An 18,352-nucleotide genomic window follows, 5' to 3' on the forward strand; every position below is an offset into this window, starting at 1 on the left:
AGCTTTAGGAAACTGTGTGAATTCTTTTCTTTTTTTTTTTTTTTTTTTTGGTCCTCTCTTTATTTCCATGGTAATTTATGTCTGTGGGTAAGCATTTTATTTTATCAGAGACATGGGGCTAGAGTGATTTTCCGAGGCGCCTCGAGTTTTCCTTTGATGCCACGGAAATGAAAGACAGAGCAGCAGAGAGGATCTATGCTGCTTGTCAGAGAGTCGGAGGTTAGAATTACGTGTGTTGCCATTTACAGGGACTGTTCCGTGCCAGTAGCGACAGGGCAGTGCTGCTAATATCACGGGCATCAAAATGCGTCTGAATGGGATAGAATTGACGTGTCAGTCACAGGGTTAGTATCCCCACAACGGCCATGCAGGACAACTCTGGGTTATGTAGGTCTGACTCTTTTACTCTTAAACCTTTGAAAAGTTCCGAAGATCTATTTCAGCTTGAACGCTTTCTTGAGATACAACTTTGTGTGTGCGCTGTGGAAGGCAGTTGACAGCAAAGCTTACCGTCAAAGCTACTAATAAATTTATCTGAAAACACAGATTGTTTAAGTCCATAAGAAACTAACCATGTGAAGATATGGGCCAAAAAATTGTAGGTGATTTCTTTCTTTTTTTTTTTTAAGAATTAGTGCCTGCTAATGGTATGGGATGGTGATTTTTTAAATCCACAAATGTTTAATTATTAATTTTTAGTTAGATAAATAAAATTCCTTACAACATTAACGAAACTGAGTCTTAAAAGGCTTTATGAAGTGAGAAGACATAAAAATCCCTTGGTAAATATATGCTTTGAAGAAAATTTATAAAGAAAGCGTTAGCTAAAATGTAAAATTTGAATGTGATTTAAAATTCTCCCTTCCTATTAGTAGGTTAAAATTAATTTTATCTTGAAACAGATCCTGAGGCAGGAGCAATTCACTAGCTAAAAATAAAATTTAGGCCTCCACTGATGGCAATGTAAAATTAATAGGGGTTAGTAATATATATGTAAATACTTAAATATCCAGAGCACGGGAGAACTCAGAGGTATTATTACAAAGTCAGTTTTTAAATGGTATATAACATTTGTTTTACAAGCAAATTGGTTATTTTAAATTAGAATTGCATTGATGTTTGAGGAAAGGAGAGAAACATTCAATAGAGTCAAGTGTCTTTCTCATTAATATACCTGTGAATTTTTTTTTTTACAGTGAGACATGCTGTTTTGTTATTTAAATTTTTATAGTAATAGCTAATAAGGAATTAATAGCAACTATTTTACGTACATAAGAGGCGTCTGCCTTTCATTTTGCCCAAACTATCTGCCCAGCTCAGAAAGGATTCTCAGACCGTGTGAACCGAGTGCTTTTTAGGCACATAAATAAATATACAAAATGTTGCTTGCTGGAAACATGTCACTGACATTAAACAAATACTGCTCCAAGACAGCTGGGGTTTTCCTGAAGCCTCCTTCCTCTTTCCTCTAAGTCAATCTCATAGCTGAAATAAACTTTTTGAAGATATGTTCCACAAAATGTAGGTACCATCATCATTAGAGGAAGATGAAGTCACTTACCTCTGAGGCGACTTCAGTCTTGAACAGCCCCCTGGGTCTGTATCCTGTATGAAAGAACACATTTGAATCATTTAATGGACCCTTTCCCTCACACAGCAAACATTTATTGAGCACCTACCATGTGGCAGGTGCTGTGACAGGTGCCGGGGATGCTAAGGTAAGGTACATACAGTAGAGGGAGTCATCACCTGGGAGAAAGAGACTTTTATACTATGACCAGGCAGACATATGACTACAAACCGCAGGAAGACCATGGAGAAGGGGGATAGCAGACTGTATAAGACTGTGTCTACTCAGGGAAGTGCTGTTGGAAGCGGGGAATTCAGGCCGGGAGGTTAACAAACTCTGCCAATCCCCCATGGGCTCACCTTTGGAGCCTCTAAATTGCACTGTTGCTTAGAATTATTCTCATAAGGGGGCTACACACACTGAGTCCATCCATCGGAAACACCAGACTGTTTAGGAGGTTCTCAGCTTAGCTTTGGACCCCGACGGCTGCAGGATCAGCTGGGTGAGTCATGTGTCTCTTTGGGGTGCCAGGGTCTGAATTTGGGGAGTTGTATGATAGCAATGCTTACATTTTTCAGTGGCACAAGATAAGCATCTCATAGCAAATATTCATACATGAGACTAAGAAACATCGCCATACAATTTCTCCAGTTTCAGATTTTTTTTTTCCTCCGTAGAAAAATCTAAGAATCCTGATTTTATTTTATTTTTTTACATAATTGTACTATTTGTACCCTGTGTCCAATCAGGTTGCCAAAACAAAAATACTAACAGTGCACTGCTGACCTTCCCAGATATTAATCTGAAAATTGTGACAAAACAAACAACTTATTCTCTTTAGCCTAGATTATTTCAAGTTTGAACAACAGAAAATAGAAAAATATCAGTGGAAAGAGAAATAATTAAGAAATTTTACTTCCAAAATCTACTAATGAGGCACGATTCCCTCAGAATTAAATATATGTATAAATGACCAAATCTCCAAGGTTAAATGAAGACTTTAAAATAACCCGTGGTTGTCTATTGATCATTTTTCATGAGCTCCAGGCTGAATATTTTTTTCTTAGCAACTCTTTAAAAATCTGAATTAATGTTCTAAATCTTCCAGTATTTAGCTTATCTGTATAATGACCCTTTATATAATAATCCCTGAAAAAAATAATTCCCAGTAAAACTGAATGTGTGAAAATCGCTCCAAGGTGGAAAATGTTAATTTTGCGAAAGAACGGTGCTCCCAAGTTTTAGCCAGTGATATTTTTAAGTAGGCTGAGATTGATAACTCCAATAATTTCTGCATGCTAAGACTAGACCTTTTCATGTTCCTTCATAAGGGAAATGCTCCCAAATTAGAGGCACATTCTGAGCCGATTTGACCAACAACCTGTGTCAAACTGAAAAATACCATGGCGTCCAGCAAATGCAATTTCCTTTAGCCAGACTTGCCATCGCCAAATAGTCACCTTTTGTAAGGTTATTATAATGGCTTAATTTAATCCTCCCCATACACACACATGGATATGGTTACTGACTGATAAAGAAACTAATTATATTCATTAAATATTGCTGTAAATCTCTCTCCTGAAATAGCTATAATCTAGCCTCCCAGCAACTAGGATACTGTAATTCTTCATCTTTCTCTGATATTCTGTAAATGTAGCCTTCAGCTAACTTGCACTGTAGGGGCTGAGGTGGGGTGATTGCAATCCTGTGAGAGGATGGTCCTGTGGTTAGAGACGGGGGGGGGTCTTTGAGGGAAACTTAAGGAATTGGAAAAACTCTGAAGTTAGCAAATCTCTCCTCCCGTGGAGATGATGAAACAAAACACCTCAAAACTCTTAAAATACATTTTAATGTGCCTCTGTACAGGTTGTTATTTATATTTTCATCAATTGACTCTTTTTCTGTGAGCAAATCCCTATGTTTTCTCTTCATGGGGTGTCAATCGGTGACTACTGAAATGTGCAGGTAGGTATGTGATGTTTACCGTGTTGATTTTAGAGGCTAAATATTAAGTGGTGAGGAGAAAGTCGTCCTTAAAGCATCTGCAGTCTCATTTAGAATGTCATTCCGCTGAAACCTGTATAATTTTTTTAAAGCATATACAGCAAAATACAGTTTACCCAAACTAGCATTCTTCTAAGGAATTGTCAGGGTTCTTATCTTTGCGAGCACACGAAACTTTCAGATAATCGAGTCACCTCTTCTTTTTCTTTTTTTTTAATTTGAGAGAGCCTGCCCCACTTATTTTAAAACTCCCCTTTGCTACAAACAATCTCTATAAGGAGAATGGAAAGCCAAAGGAAAAAAAACCTGTTTCAAAGATCTGAGGCGTGGACAGAGAACGCTTTTCTCTCTGCACTGGCAGTTTTAAGATTAAAAGCCTCTGCCGGCTTCTCAGAGTTATCAAGCTTGTCCAGGGGCTGAAAACTCTTTGCAGATTTGTGCTACAGAAATTTTCTCAGGATAGACCTGTCTCCACTCTGATTTTTATGGCCATGAGCATAATTCCAGAAAGCTCCCTGGAATTACTGCTACCCTGGTCATCTCCTCCTTTTGAATGAAGACCACGCAAGCAGGCAGCCGAGCTTAGCACTCTAAGCCAATCACTCTGAAGTGGTCTCATTGACTTGAACTCCCGTTGCCGGTGTGCGTCTGTCAAGTTTAGGAATGAGGACATGCATGTATTTTTATTTCATTGCATTGCATGTGTGGGAGACAGCCTAGAAACCAGAAGCAACTGGTTTTCTCTGTCCCTCCGACTAAAAGCAGAGTCTCACCAGTAACATCGAATTGAATCTGTATGAAAGGAAAACTAGTTTGTGATGCAGAAGGTTGGCCCAGAGGGCTTAGATCAGCAAGAGGGAAACGCCCCAAATGTACCGATGCTGAAATCAATCCGTGCTGGCTCACCTGGGGAGCCCTCGTGTCAGGCAAAGGGGCCACATGGAAACAGGATGTCATCACAAAGATTAAGAGAGTCTCTCAAGTGACAGCCACCCTTCCTGCATGTCTGAGAAAGAAGTGAAATCAACCCCATTGTTGCCTGTTAATACCCTTGAAAGGGGACCTGTTTCTGGGAAACCTGATGTGCAAACACACCAAGTTACAAAATGATAAACTAAGACACTGATTGGCATGGCTCTGCATGATACCAGTCCCTCGGTCTGGAGTACTTCTGACGGCTACAGGCCTGAAGCATCGCAATGGCATCCTACCTCCCACAAATGCACTGAATGTGGAACTGACAAAAAAAACTCTGTTTTTCAAAAGGATAAACATATGTGTGCTGAAATATAGCCCTAGGTTCTGATTACAAACGTCTCAATAACGTCAAGGCTAAACTTTTCCATTGCTTGCTGTGCAGGTCAGTGTGGGCTGCAGGAGGGAGGCGTGACGGGTGGATGGATGCTAAGCTAACCTTGTCTCATGGGTTCTCCGGGGCTGAGGCGGGCTGCGGCGAATAACCAATAAGGACTTGCAGAGTCTGGATTTGGTTGTGCCCTGGCCTCAGCCCCAGAGACAGGGCCTCCAGCTTGGCCCTGGGAGCGCACAAGTCAGCAGCCGTGAGCCCCTCTGGAGTTGCCCCAGTCTGTGCAGGGCCCAGCAGACCACTTCCAGAGAACCTCTCTGCCCCGTGAGGGACTGGGACTTCCTCAGAAAAGCAACCCACCCGGCCTGGCCAATCTCTTCAAGTCCTGAGGGTCCAGCCCTCCTTTTACCTTCCAGCAAGAAGACTGCTTAGAATCATTTTTAGGGGCGTCTTGAAGCCACGTTCATTCACTGTGCCTCCAGCCCTGCCATCCTTGCCCACTGCTCATGAAGCAAGCCCCCTGCTCAGCCCTCCCGCGCTGCCTGACCCCAGGCCCAGATTCCTCGTCCCCGCCAAATAGCTCCACGGTGCTTCCTGGGTCCCTGTTCTAGCGTCTCAATTCCCATCGCTGTTCTGGGTTGTCTTTCTGTCACTGGTGTGTAGCAGTCCACTGTTTATCCTTCCGTCTCTCCCCTATGTGTCAATTACTCAGCACGTCCTAACTATCCATCTTCTCTCTCCAACTTTCACCATCTCCAAGGCCTGGTGGAAACGTGCCATGTCGTGTCTGAATTACGGCTTCGTCCTTTTCCTTGCCTGTGGTCTTACAGTCTCCAACCTGCGCAGCAACCAGGGAGCGTTCCCATTACACCATCCTCCTGTTCAAAGACCCTTAAAGACCTCAAGTTGTCCTTTTCCCGTGACTTGGAGACCACTGATGATATGGCTTCTGCCTTTCTCTTCAGTCCCTTCTTCTTTAACTCACACAGCCTGTGCTCCAGCCACACGCACCAACTCTGGGTTCTCACAATGGGCCCTGCCCCCTGCTGACCTCTCGGCCCTCGCATATGCTCTCTCTCTGCTTGGAACCTTTGCACTGAGCCCATCCCCTCACCACCACCTTCCTCGCCTGAATAATTCCTTCCCAGTCGCCAGATCTCAGCTGAAAAAGCACCACTTTTTCTCATTTCCCAGTTCCAGTTGAGTTGTCTCTTCTAGATGTTACCGTGACACTTTTGTTTATTTCCACTGTTGCATGTGTCACTTTATGTCCTAATAGCTGCCTCTTTGTATCCTCCAGTAGAGAGAAGCAGTGAGAGGAGGGACCAAAACACACTTTTTTTCAGAGGGAACCCCAGTACCTAAGGGGGAGCGTGACCCAGTCCTTAGGATTCCAGCCCTAAGAAGACGGATCTCACCATGCACTCACTGACTTACTCCCAAGTTCAATAATCCACTTAGGAAAAAAAAAAATCAACATACAGAAACTTTTCAAAAAGATACTTATTGTGCAAATACAAGATTTTAACCAAAACCAAAACAAAAGAAAAACACAAAACCATCGGAATGGTGGCAGCCCTAAGTCTACAGGACTCTCTGGAGAGCATCATTGAATCTCAAGGTCACTTAAGATGCATGAATCTGACGTTGCTCAGAAAGAAAATTAAAGGAGTCCTATCAGCATAGACCTGGGAGGCATTTTTCCTTATATTGCCTTTTTTCAGAACTTAACTAAAACTTGTATCTCTTTTACAGTTTGTCTACACAACTATATGTTAATGATAATATGGATATATATAGTCTTCAAAAGTCACGTAGACTTAACAAGTGACTTGTAAACATAAGATAAAAATTGCTCTCTGCTCTCCAGCATACAAAACGCCTATTCATGTGACGAGTACGGTTAGAAGAGCTTGATGCTAGTGCCACGCCTGCTTTCTGTGAGGTGGCACCGTTTTTCAGTATAAAGAAAATGTGCCTTGGACACAGATATTGGTTAGAATCCTGGCTACTTAATCTCTGAGGGTTTCACTTAACAGTCTGTAAAATGGCCATTTTAAGAAGAGAACCCAGAGGGTAAGGGGGTTGGGGGGTGGGAGATGAGGCTAAGGGGGATCAAGTGTATGGTGATGGAAGGAGAACTGACTCTGGGTGGTGAGCACACAATGGGATTTATAGATGATGTAATACAGAATTGTACACCTGAAATCTATGTAATTTTACTAACAATTCTCACCCCAATAAATTTAAAAAAATAAATTAAAAAAAAAAACAAAAAACTGTGCACAGATGTCTGGCAGCGCGGAGAACGGTCAGCTGGCCACCACCTCAGTGTTCAGCTGTAGGGAGTTGGGCAAATCACTCAGAATGACACAGCCACTAAAAATCATGCTTATGAAGAATTTTAGTAATCTTTAAAAATATATAAAATTATATATGTGTGTGTGTGTGTGTGTGTGTGTGTGTGTGTGTGTGTATGTAATAAAAAGCAAAAACAAAACAAAACAAAACAAAACAAAAAAAGAAGAGAACCGAGTTTGGGTTGGGCCAAGATGGGGGAGTGGGTAACTGCTGTGTTTACCTTCTCTCACATCAAAATGACAACTGAACTACAAAACAACCGTCATTGAGAATCACCTGAAATCTAGTGGAACCAAAGCCCTACAGAAGAAGCCACCTCCAGACTGGAAGGAGGGGCAGAGAAGCCGAACGCGCTGGTCACACACCCAGGTGTGGCCATTAAAAATCGGGAGCGATATCTCATCTGCAGAGGTTCCCCCCGCCCCCTAGGAGCAAGGGGTCCCAACTAGCCCCACACCAGGTTCCCCAGCCCAGGGTTCCAGTGCCTGGGAGAGACGTCCCCATAACTTCTGGTTGTGAAAACTAGAGGCGATTGTGGCTGAGACAGAGGGCGGCTGGAGTCTTACGTGTTCCTTCTAAAGGGACCGCGTATGGACTTACCATCAGAACCACTGGCTCTGAGCTCCAGTGCTGAGGCAGCAGCTAAAAGGTGACAGGGACATAAGGTGGGTGGGGAGAGAATGGCTCCAGGACAAGGGCTGGAGGGACAGCTTTTTCCCAACGGAGGAGCTGATGGAAGCCACTGTTTTTGTGGAGCCCACCCCTTCCCTGCGTGCAGACACACTCACACACACATGCACGCATGCAAACATCACACCTGAGACTCCATCAAGCTGACTGACACCATTGGCTCCACCCTGGTGATTTGGGACCCCACCCAGCCCAACTTTCAGGCACACCGAGGCCACTTCCAGTGGCTTTTCATACAAACTGCCTGCCTTGGCTCAAGCTGCAGACTTTCCTAGGGTCTCTCAAAGGTTCGCAGAACTCAGACAAGCAGCATCTGGCTTCAGCGTGTCCTGTACCTCTGGCTGTGCAGTCCTGAGCTCCACACTAGCAGCAGCTGGCCTAGGTTCGCAGCTTGGCCTTTCAAGACACTTCCAAGCCCAGTATGGGCACCAGTGGCCAGCTTCAAAACAAGCTGGAGCATCACCCAACTGCCTCCAAGGATGACACACCCAAGTGGCGAATTGGGCAGGCACCAGAGCCCTGTGGACGCAGATCCTGCTCTGTAGGGTCAGCCTCTGTACAACAACTCTTCCACTGTAGTTATGGCCAGTCCTCACAACCAGTGAGCCAGAGGGTCAATCCCACCCACTGACATGTAAACAACAACAAAGGCTCAACAACAACAGGAGGGCACACACAACCTACACAAGGGACACACCTGGAGTACCTGGCTCAGGTGACCAGGGAGACGGCGTCCCTGGGTCCCACAGGACACCTACTACATAAAGCCACTCTACTAAAACCAGGAGACGTAGCAGCCCTGCCTAATACATAAAAACAAACACAGGGAAGGAACCAAATGCGGAGACAAAGAAACATGTCCCAAATAAAAGAGCAGAACAAAACTCCAGAAAAACAACTAAACAAATTGGAGACAAGTAATTTACCAGATGCAGAGTCCCAAACACTAGTTATAAGGATGCTCAATGATCTATAGAAGAATTCCAACAAAGAAATAGGAAGAAGAACTTCCACCAAGAGATACAAAACATGAAAATGGAGATGGAAACCATAAAAAGTACCCATCAGAAATAAAGCATACAATAACATAAATGAAGAATTCGTTAGAGGGAATCAACAGTAGATTAGATGAAGCAGAGACTTAGAAGATAGCAGAAAACACCCAATCAGAACAGCAAAAAGAAAGAAAGATCCAAAAAATGAGGCGAGTTTAAGAGGCCTCTTGGGACAACATCAAGCATACCAGCATGGAATGCCCATTTACAGATAGACCAAATTTTTAGGTGCATGTTTTGTAATCACTAAGAGCACCAAAGTCTCACCACTAGGAAAGGTTCGTGAAGGGCTTCATCTTTCAGAGAGGGCTACGATTTTGAAGGACATGAGAAAAATGCAGGATATGTGATATATGTCTACACATCAGCAAAGCATTTTACTCAGTTAAGGACATAAAGAGAATGGAACAAAGCAAGGAATGCAAAGCATTGATCTCAGCACATAGTAGGTGCTTAAGAAAACAGGGTGCGTCCACAGCCAATATTCAGTTGACACGCATAGGCACACCAGTTATTGACAGCTTGTATCCCTCTTTATTGATCAGCACCCAAGTCATCAGTTGTCAAATATTTTCCGTATCACACCAGTTGAATAAAAGAATAGCTGAATATCATTTCCCTCTGTGCCTAAAATTAGATGTGGACTTGAACATTTTACAATTCCAATTTCACAAAATGAAAGAGATTCAAATTCATGTCACATGATCTGAATTTAGAAATTTAAATTCCCACCTCCAGGATAGGTAACCAACAAAAATCTATGATTTGCCTCCATACATTTCTCTAGACTGTTTGTTTGTTTGTTTGTTTAAATCAATCACACATGAAATGGAAACAATACCATTTATTCCTATCTAGGCAATGCTAGTTCTGAAACTCAATCAGATAGTTTGGGGAAAAGCGTTTTGAATCTATCAGTGACGGACAACGCAAGTTACCAGTCTGTAGCTAAATAAAGGTGTTTTCTATAAAAGCATTTCTTAGAAAATTGAGTTGGGGGATGAAGGAAAATACTCAGGAAGTCATCTTCCTGGGGGCTTCTCATCTTGGGTGCATTTATTTCTCTCCCACAGCACCTCCAACTCTCTCTAGAGAGCGAGGGAAGGTAAGAAATTGAGAGCAGAGCAAACTGTCTTCACTGGCTATGAAACAGGAGTTCCATTTAGGGGCTCGTGGGGGAAATTAGAACAGGTCGTTACTTAGTTTGGAAGTGATATGTGGGCCTCCCAGTGCCCCATTGCGGTTTGATTCTTGCGAAACAAAGAAGGGAAAAAAAAACAGCGTCTAGGTTTTATCTTCCTAAGGCTTTTTTTCCAGCACGATTTCTACACCAAAGAAAAACTTTTTGAACTCTATGTCTTCTAGTACAGACAATGACAACTACTTAAACTGCAGCTATAAAGTACTGAGTCGTTGATCTCAGTACCTAATCATGTTACTCATTTCATCAGAGTCTGATTGACACTAAAAATAATAAATTAGGACAGAAAATGATTTTATGGGATCTGTGGGCTGACAGGCAGGCAACGTGTAATATCTTCCATTACACTTGTCATTGAATTCTACGAGTATATGGTTCAGCTCTGAACAAGAAAGTTAGGGTTGTACAATGATATCCTGATTTTTATCTTCAATCGTCTGTCTCTTAAATACATAAAATTAATTTGCCTACTTACACACGCAATGAAAAGAGGGGACCCAAAAACACTTGCTCTGTGGTGAAACGTTGTTGTAGGCAGACTACTCCACGGTCAGGAGTGAAATAATACATTAAAAGCTGGATTCCTGGAGTAGCTAGAATATAGCCTCTGAGACGTCTGTTTCCTTCATCTGACCCAGTAAATTTATACATTCAAAAATCAATAGCCATACCTGCTATATCACTGGGACTCATTTGGGAAATTATTTTAGGAATGCTATACTTGAAAACGTCACATACAACACAATGGAGCCGGATGTTTGCTTTCAGCAGTTAGCAAAACAAAATTAATTCTTATAATTCTTTACAAGATGGTTGGATGGTTACATTTATGGCACATTTGTTTTTTCATTTCAGTAAATCATGATGGATTTTTTTTCTTTGAGTTTTGGGGAAAAGAAAAAAGCCAAGTTTGGAAAGGGAAGTTTAAAATATTCCTACTTTTCATTTTACGTAATATCTGTGAATCGTTGAGGATGATTTTTAATTTTAATTCATTCAATGAGGTCTTCTAATGCAATGATTTTCTCTATGGAAGTCCTTAACCACAGTGCCCATTTGCAGCTGATGATTTTTTTTTTCAATAAATAATTTATAAAGCTACTATACACTTATACTTTTACACTGAAAGAGAGAGAGAACAGAATTGTATCTTAAACTCTATTTACAAATTTACCTTGGCAGGCCCTCTTACTGCCAATAGGAAACCATGTTGCATATTTAATTTGCTCTTTTGTTACAACGGGGCTTAGGTTAGTTAATTTCAATTTTCGATTTCAAAAGCTATCAAATATGGCTCAGATGAGAAATCAATTTTTCTCAGCTGCCTCTGTTTTTGTGAGGGGAGGCTTCTTATTGGTGGAAGGTGAACCACGTGACATGGCAAGAGATTAGTTCACCAGACCCCGTGTTGCTGCCACCTCAATTACTGCCTGCCTCTTGTAATTTAGCCTTATAACACCTAATTTCAAGACAGAACTCATATTTAATTCATGAAAGCTTCCACAAGAGTAATTGTGAAATAAATTGCCATAGAAGATATCCATTTGTGACTCATTTTAATTTTGTATGCTAGCAGCATGCTATTTGTTCTACTTGTTTAACACTTTAACACAAACATTTTTTTTTTTTTTTAATATTGAACTTTATGCACTGATAGCTGCATACTTTGCACCATTTTCCCACATTACATCATCTGCTTTACTGGGAATTTCCTTTCACAAAACTTCCACCCAGTGGTATTTCCAAGGGTGGTTAACATCAAGAACTTATAATCTCCCAATTATTGAATGTGTTGTTATGATCCGCACAGAACTTTGAAAGTAGCAACTAAAATCACAAATGATAGCAGATAAATGGTAGTTAGATGACAAAGATCATTCAGAGGGCCGGGAAATAAATAGAATTTAATTTAAATAATATTTTAAACAAAGGCATTCATCACACATATTGGCATTTACATTTCAATATTGGTATATATTTTTAAATTCTTCAACCAAAACATATACATTTCCTGTGTATACACACCATTTCGTCCTTTCCTCCCTGTTGCTATGCCAACAAGGTGGGTGAGGCCTTCTCAACTGTCAAACTCAGCTGTCATCCCTTCACCCTAAAAGCCTTATAATTGCTTTTATTTGCATACGACAATTAGGCAGGATGGCTCACAGCGAGAAAAACCAACCTTTCTCTCCCCAAGTGCACACAACGCCAGCCTGTAATTTATAAAAGATACGCGCCATGTGGTGGAGCACTAAAATAGAGTGATGAGTCCTTTCATCGGATTGTAAGCCATTAACAAAAGAAAACATCCCCTTTTCAGGCTATAAAAAAATGCCTATCTGGTGTGAACCTGCAAAATCACAAAGTTCCCCCCCTCCAGCTCTACCCGCCCCCCATAGACCCTTCACATTCATTATCACATTGGACTCAAAAGGAGTTCTAGTGAAAGAGTTACATTTGGGTGTTTATGAGAAATGGGGTGCAAATAAAATCCACACTGGGCTAAAATTATATCCAGAGCAGTTGGTGTTTGGGGGCAGTTTTCTTTTTCTTCTTTTTTCTTTCTTTCTTTTTTTTTTTTTTTTACCCTTGTTTTGCATCATCGTGTTGCATGTTGAAATGTCATATTAATATAGTCGTTATTACCCTTTTCTTCAGGAAAAGCATGACAGGATTTTCCAATCAACGTTCAGGTCTGTGAAAGCTCAAGTCGGGAGGAATGTGGGTGCTTTAAATCATCCCCTGCTTCAGTTTTCAAAAGGTCTTCAAAAATTAGTGTCTAGTGTAAAAAGGTCACGACGTGGTTGGAAATCATTTTAGTGATTTACTGTCATCATTTTTTCCGGAGACTTTAATTCAAATTATGAAGGTATTTTAATTTCATTCTTACATGCTGCATGGAAGCTAAGATACAACTTGAAACAGATTCCTTTGTAAGGAATATTTTAAGGAGCCAATTCAGCTGTAGAGTTTTCTCAGCCTTGTCTTGGAGTTTGGGCCATCAGAGACCTTTATTTTACAGAATGACCATCAGATTTGAACTTCATTTCCTCTAAATTGTCGCAGCCTTCAAACTATTATTCAGAACATTAAAACTGTGACCTACTTCTTCCTCTAAGAATCTTTTAAAAGGCAGTCAGCATTATATTTTTATTCACCATTTACTGAATAAATACTGATCATATAGACAATTTGGGCCCAGGATCGTCAAATGGATAAAACTAATCACAAATCACACAGCCACGTGTCTGTCTCTAATCTTCAGAGGGGACTGTGACTACAGTAACATCTTGAAATAATTTCTCTAGATCAAATTCTGTATCCAACTTTTATGCTAACATCCATCAGTGAATTATAATGAAGAATTTGCTAAAGCAACAAAATAAAACTCTCTGGAGAAAAAGGAAAGGATTCACTTCAAAAAGCAGTGATGAAATTAAAACCAAAGCATTGATCATCTGGTCAAAACTTTCATGTTCCTTCAGAAAATTATGAAAACCAGTGTTTGAATAAAGTTACAAGATACACAAAAAAACTCACGCAAAAGGAATAAAAGACATGAACTACAATTCAGAAAAAAAGGAATTAAAATGCCAATAAATAATCCAAATAAGGTTGAACCTCAATGCAAGTTTTAAAAAGCATGCACTCTAAGGTTTCACATGCTAAAATGTAAAGATTAAAACTGCGATAACGTCATTTTGGCAAGGACATGTGATAACAGGCTCTCTAATACACAGCCCATCATCATGGATTCCAGAGGGCAACTTGGCAGTATGCAGCGAAATTTTAAACAACCATGCCTCTTGACCCAAGAATTCCACTTCTAAAATTGTATTCCAATGAAATAATCAGAAAAGAATGAACATACAATATACATAAATTTTCATGGAAAACAGGTCTATATCAACTTTTTTATGGTTGCACTATATTCTACACATTGTACATATATATGTATATATATGCAATATATAATATATACAATATATATTACATATATACAATATATATTACATATATAATAATGTATACATAATATATAATGTATATTACATATGTAATATATGCAATATATATAAAATACATATACCTAGTATATATATAGTATATATACTACATATATATACACTATATATAATATATATAGTATATATATACTATATATAATTTCATTTACATATGTTTATGTTACACACACAAATCTGAAAGGTGTACCACACCTATTAGGAATGGTGTTACAGTGAGAAGGATAGACCATAAGAGTATCTATAAATTTCTCTGTGTTGTTTTCAGTCACAACAAGCAGAATTTTCAGGGACAAGATATAGTTAGAATAGACTTTGAACGAGCAGTGTTTTATTTTTTAGATCAATACGTATTGAAACTTTCCCAACCCAACACTGCCGTTTCCTTTTGCTTTTTTTTTCTCTTCTAGGACCATTGTGTCCTTTCCTGCCCTCTTGCTAAACCTCATCTCTCATCTGCTGTTCCCTTCCCTGTTACACCTACGCTACGGAAACTCTCATTTTAATAGAATTTACCAACAGATTAAAGGTTCATCCAGATAGGGTAAAATAATGCTGTAATGATCTAGGATCTCACTTTGTACCTTTCCTGCTAGAGTTCTTGATATGAATTGAGGAATAAGGAAAAATAAGAAATGTTCATTTCTGGGGCGGGGTGGGGTGTTGCGGGGAGCTTCCCATATGAAAGCAGTCACCTCCAATAAACAGTGAACTTGCATGAACTTGGGCTCTGTCTCTATCCTACCGAGCAGCATTGCCGATTGACTTCCGAGTTTCCAGCATGGTTATAAGATGTGCTGAATAAATTGTTGTCAAATCAATGGGATGAAACTGAAAGTATTAGAATCAAGCAAGAAACTTCCCAGCATACATTATTCCATTCATGTTGCCCTATAGTAACGGTATCTTTAAGAACTCAACTGCAAAGCAAAGGTGAGATTTCATCTGTTTCTAGATAAATCCGCATACGATTACTCACTCAATTTTTTACACAGAAATACCCAGATGTTTGAAGCAGATTTATTTTACAAATGATTTGTTCATGTTTTGTCAGATGTACTTAAATAATTTTTTAATTCACTCTTTCACTTGGCGAGTTAGTACTTGCTCTGAAGCCACAAAATTTTAGGAGCCAAAAATAAAAGAATCCCAACAAAACTGATAGTTGGGAATTCACTCTTACTGGAAACATGAGATAGAAACTTCAACACTAATTGGTGCTTGAAAAACATATTCTGCATTTTATTGACACACATGTTACACAAATGAAATTCTTTAAAATCCTAAGGAAGCCTAATATGATTGATTACAAATGCATATGGCTTTTAAGATCTTCCTTTTCCTGTAGAAAAGATGCATTCCTGTCCTCTTAATTTTCTAGGACACACAAGTTTGTATGCAGTTTATACACACTTACTGAAGGAAAACATAAAACATAAGAAAATTGAGTAGAAGAAAAATATGTAGGATAAAATTTCCTACATATTAGCCCTCATTTTCACTTTGGTAAATCAATAGATTTATGCCACTGCAGGCTCTATTGTTCCATTAAAAAATAATAAAAATATATGCATCTTAAGAGCAGTGCTGAGCTGTGGTTTTATTATGTAACTTGAAGGCAAAATAAATACTTTTCTTGAAATGTAAGAAATATGACTGATGAATTGTGGATGTATTTGAGGAACCAGGGATTTCTTTATTTGCATTCCATATGTTATTTTTTATACTTTTTAAAAGTTTTCAAAGTGTGAGCATTATTTTAAGAAAGTATGCCTACATTTTGTAATTTTTATTTATCCATGACAATATTGTTCTTTAGATGAAAATTAGATGGAGAGCATCATGAGAAAAATGTACGGTGCAGCTGAATTTGGCCTATTGTCTGCTTCTTCTAAGCTGCCTTTCATTTGTGGCTGGGGCACTGGAAGGTGGGAACCGTGACTCAGTGAATATTTACTGCCTTGGAAATACAAAAATCAGATCGCTTTCCATCCACAGAGTGGTCGAGAGTCACTTCACGTTATTAGGTGTCTTATTTCCAGAAAAGACGTACAAAATGTATCCGAGGAGAGGGAATCAGAATTACGAGCAACCATTATGCCTCCTTCTTCTTCATTATTACTGTGGTTCCAATCAGATCGTATCAAAGGAGAAATAGCTTACACTTCTCTTTTCCAAGGATAAGACTTCAGGTCATCGTCTGATGAGATTTCTACTGTTAATATTTGTTGGGAGAATGCCCTACTTAAATCACGATTCCTTTGGAAAAAGGGTTGTACCTTTTGGCTGTAGTCTCCTGGCAGAGCATTCTCTCTTCTCTCTTTTTTATTTTCGCCTCACATCTGTCATAAACAGGAATCCATGGCTAAGGACTCTAAGTCTTCCATGAAATCCTGTGTGGAGTGAATATTTGTGCGGCATTAATAATCAATTTAGAGATGGGTTAGCAGAGGCTTGTTTCTGCCTCTTTTCTTGTACCTCGGCCCCTGGTCTGTGAACTGCAGAGTGGACTGTGACACTTTTAGGGAACAAAGTGTCCCCAGCAACCTCTCCCTCCTCGATTCAAACCTCATCTGAGAACTCCTGAAATGAAGCTGTCACTCAGGCCTGCTTGGGGACCTGTCACCACAACATTGAGCCTTTTCATTTGGATGGGTCAGCCTGCAATCCCTTGAAAGAGAAGTCCGCGTCACTGTGGTTTCTCTCTCCACAGAAATTCTGAATTCTAATGAAACTCCAAATCACTCCATAAAGGCAGGGGCCCAAGGACGTAATCCATCACAGATCTGAGTGAAATTTGTATTTTATCTTCCCCCTTCCTCCCCCCCCCAGCCATTATTCTAATCACTTAGGTAGTTCACAAAGGGTTGGTTCGCAGTTCGGGCGCAAAAGGAATGAGGTGTCCTTTGTCCCTGTACAACACTGATATTAGGTAGCAGCTCTCTGAAAATGAAAGGCCATGGCTCAAATTTCCTTGAGTAAATATCCATGCGCCTATTGTAGTTTGCACCTACAGTGCTTTACACACATTCCTGATGGGTGCTAGGCTGGGAGAGAAGAGAGAAATCCACATCCACATTTTATTTATTTATTTATTTATTTATTTATTTATTTATTTATTTAATTTTATTTTCTTATGTGCCCGTGAAACTGTCTTTCAAAAATCTGGTGTGAGCCTTTTGCCATAAGATGGAGCAAATAGCCTTGTTGCTCTCTAGTTTATGATCAGAAAGCCGGCATGTCTCAGATGTCTCCTCTGGAGAGCGTCACACAAATTATTTTCCCTATTTTCCTTATGTTCTTTCAGTAATGCTCGCATTTTTGACATAACTTACGCTCCGCGTCCAACCGCTGTCTTTTCGTTTTTCTTTTTTTCTTTGTTTTTGAAAATAATTGATAAAACTTCCACCAGGAAGGCACTGATGTGATTGCCCACTAAACTCTATTTCTTAGTAAATTTGTATAGTATATACTAGAATTCACATGAAAAGGCAATTTAGTCCAAAGTCCAGCAATGAATTTTTCCCCCTTCCCAGTGTACTTACTACGTAGAGCCTGCATTATGCTCCTAGGTAATTTAATAAGATAGGAAAAAAGATAGATAGATAGATAGATAGATAGATAGATAGATAGATAGATAGATAGATAGATAGATAGATAGATGTATACATTATAAATCTACAGATACAGATAAAATAAAATTGACTTTATTAATTTTGTTAACAAACTGAACCCCAGTTAACCTTTGTTTTATCATTTAACCTTCATGAACAACGAACCAGCAGTATTTAAAATGAATACGTTACCATGTCTTTCCCACCCTGACAACTCTACAGTCAGGTCTGTGTTACTTAAAACCTAAGAGCCACCAATCCACATTGCCTGCTTCCCACTACGACACCTCACCCTAAACATGTCAACTGCCTGTGCTGTAAGTGTCTAAAGGACATCTGGGATAACTCCAGGTGCTTCCGCGTCCAGACGTGAATTGTCATTTTTTTTTTCCCCAGTTGATACAGAAAATGCAACAGTCCATTGCATATAAAACAAGTCCTCCACACCCAGTCTGGCTGCTTGGAGTGTATATTAAAGAGGAATCATTGGAAAAAATACCACCAATATTAAATTAAGGTTTCCCTA

The sequence above is a fragment of the Rhinolophus sinicus genome, linkage group LG13 (assembly GCF_036562045.2).
Source record: "Rhinolophus sinicus isolate RSC01 linkage group LG13, ASM3656204v1, whole genome shotgun sequence".
NCBI classification, from domain to species: Eukaryota; Metazoa; Chordata; class Mammalia; order Chiroptera; family Rhinolophidae; genus Rhinolophus; species Rhinolophus sinicus.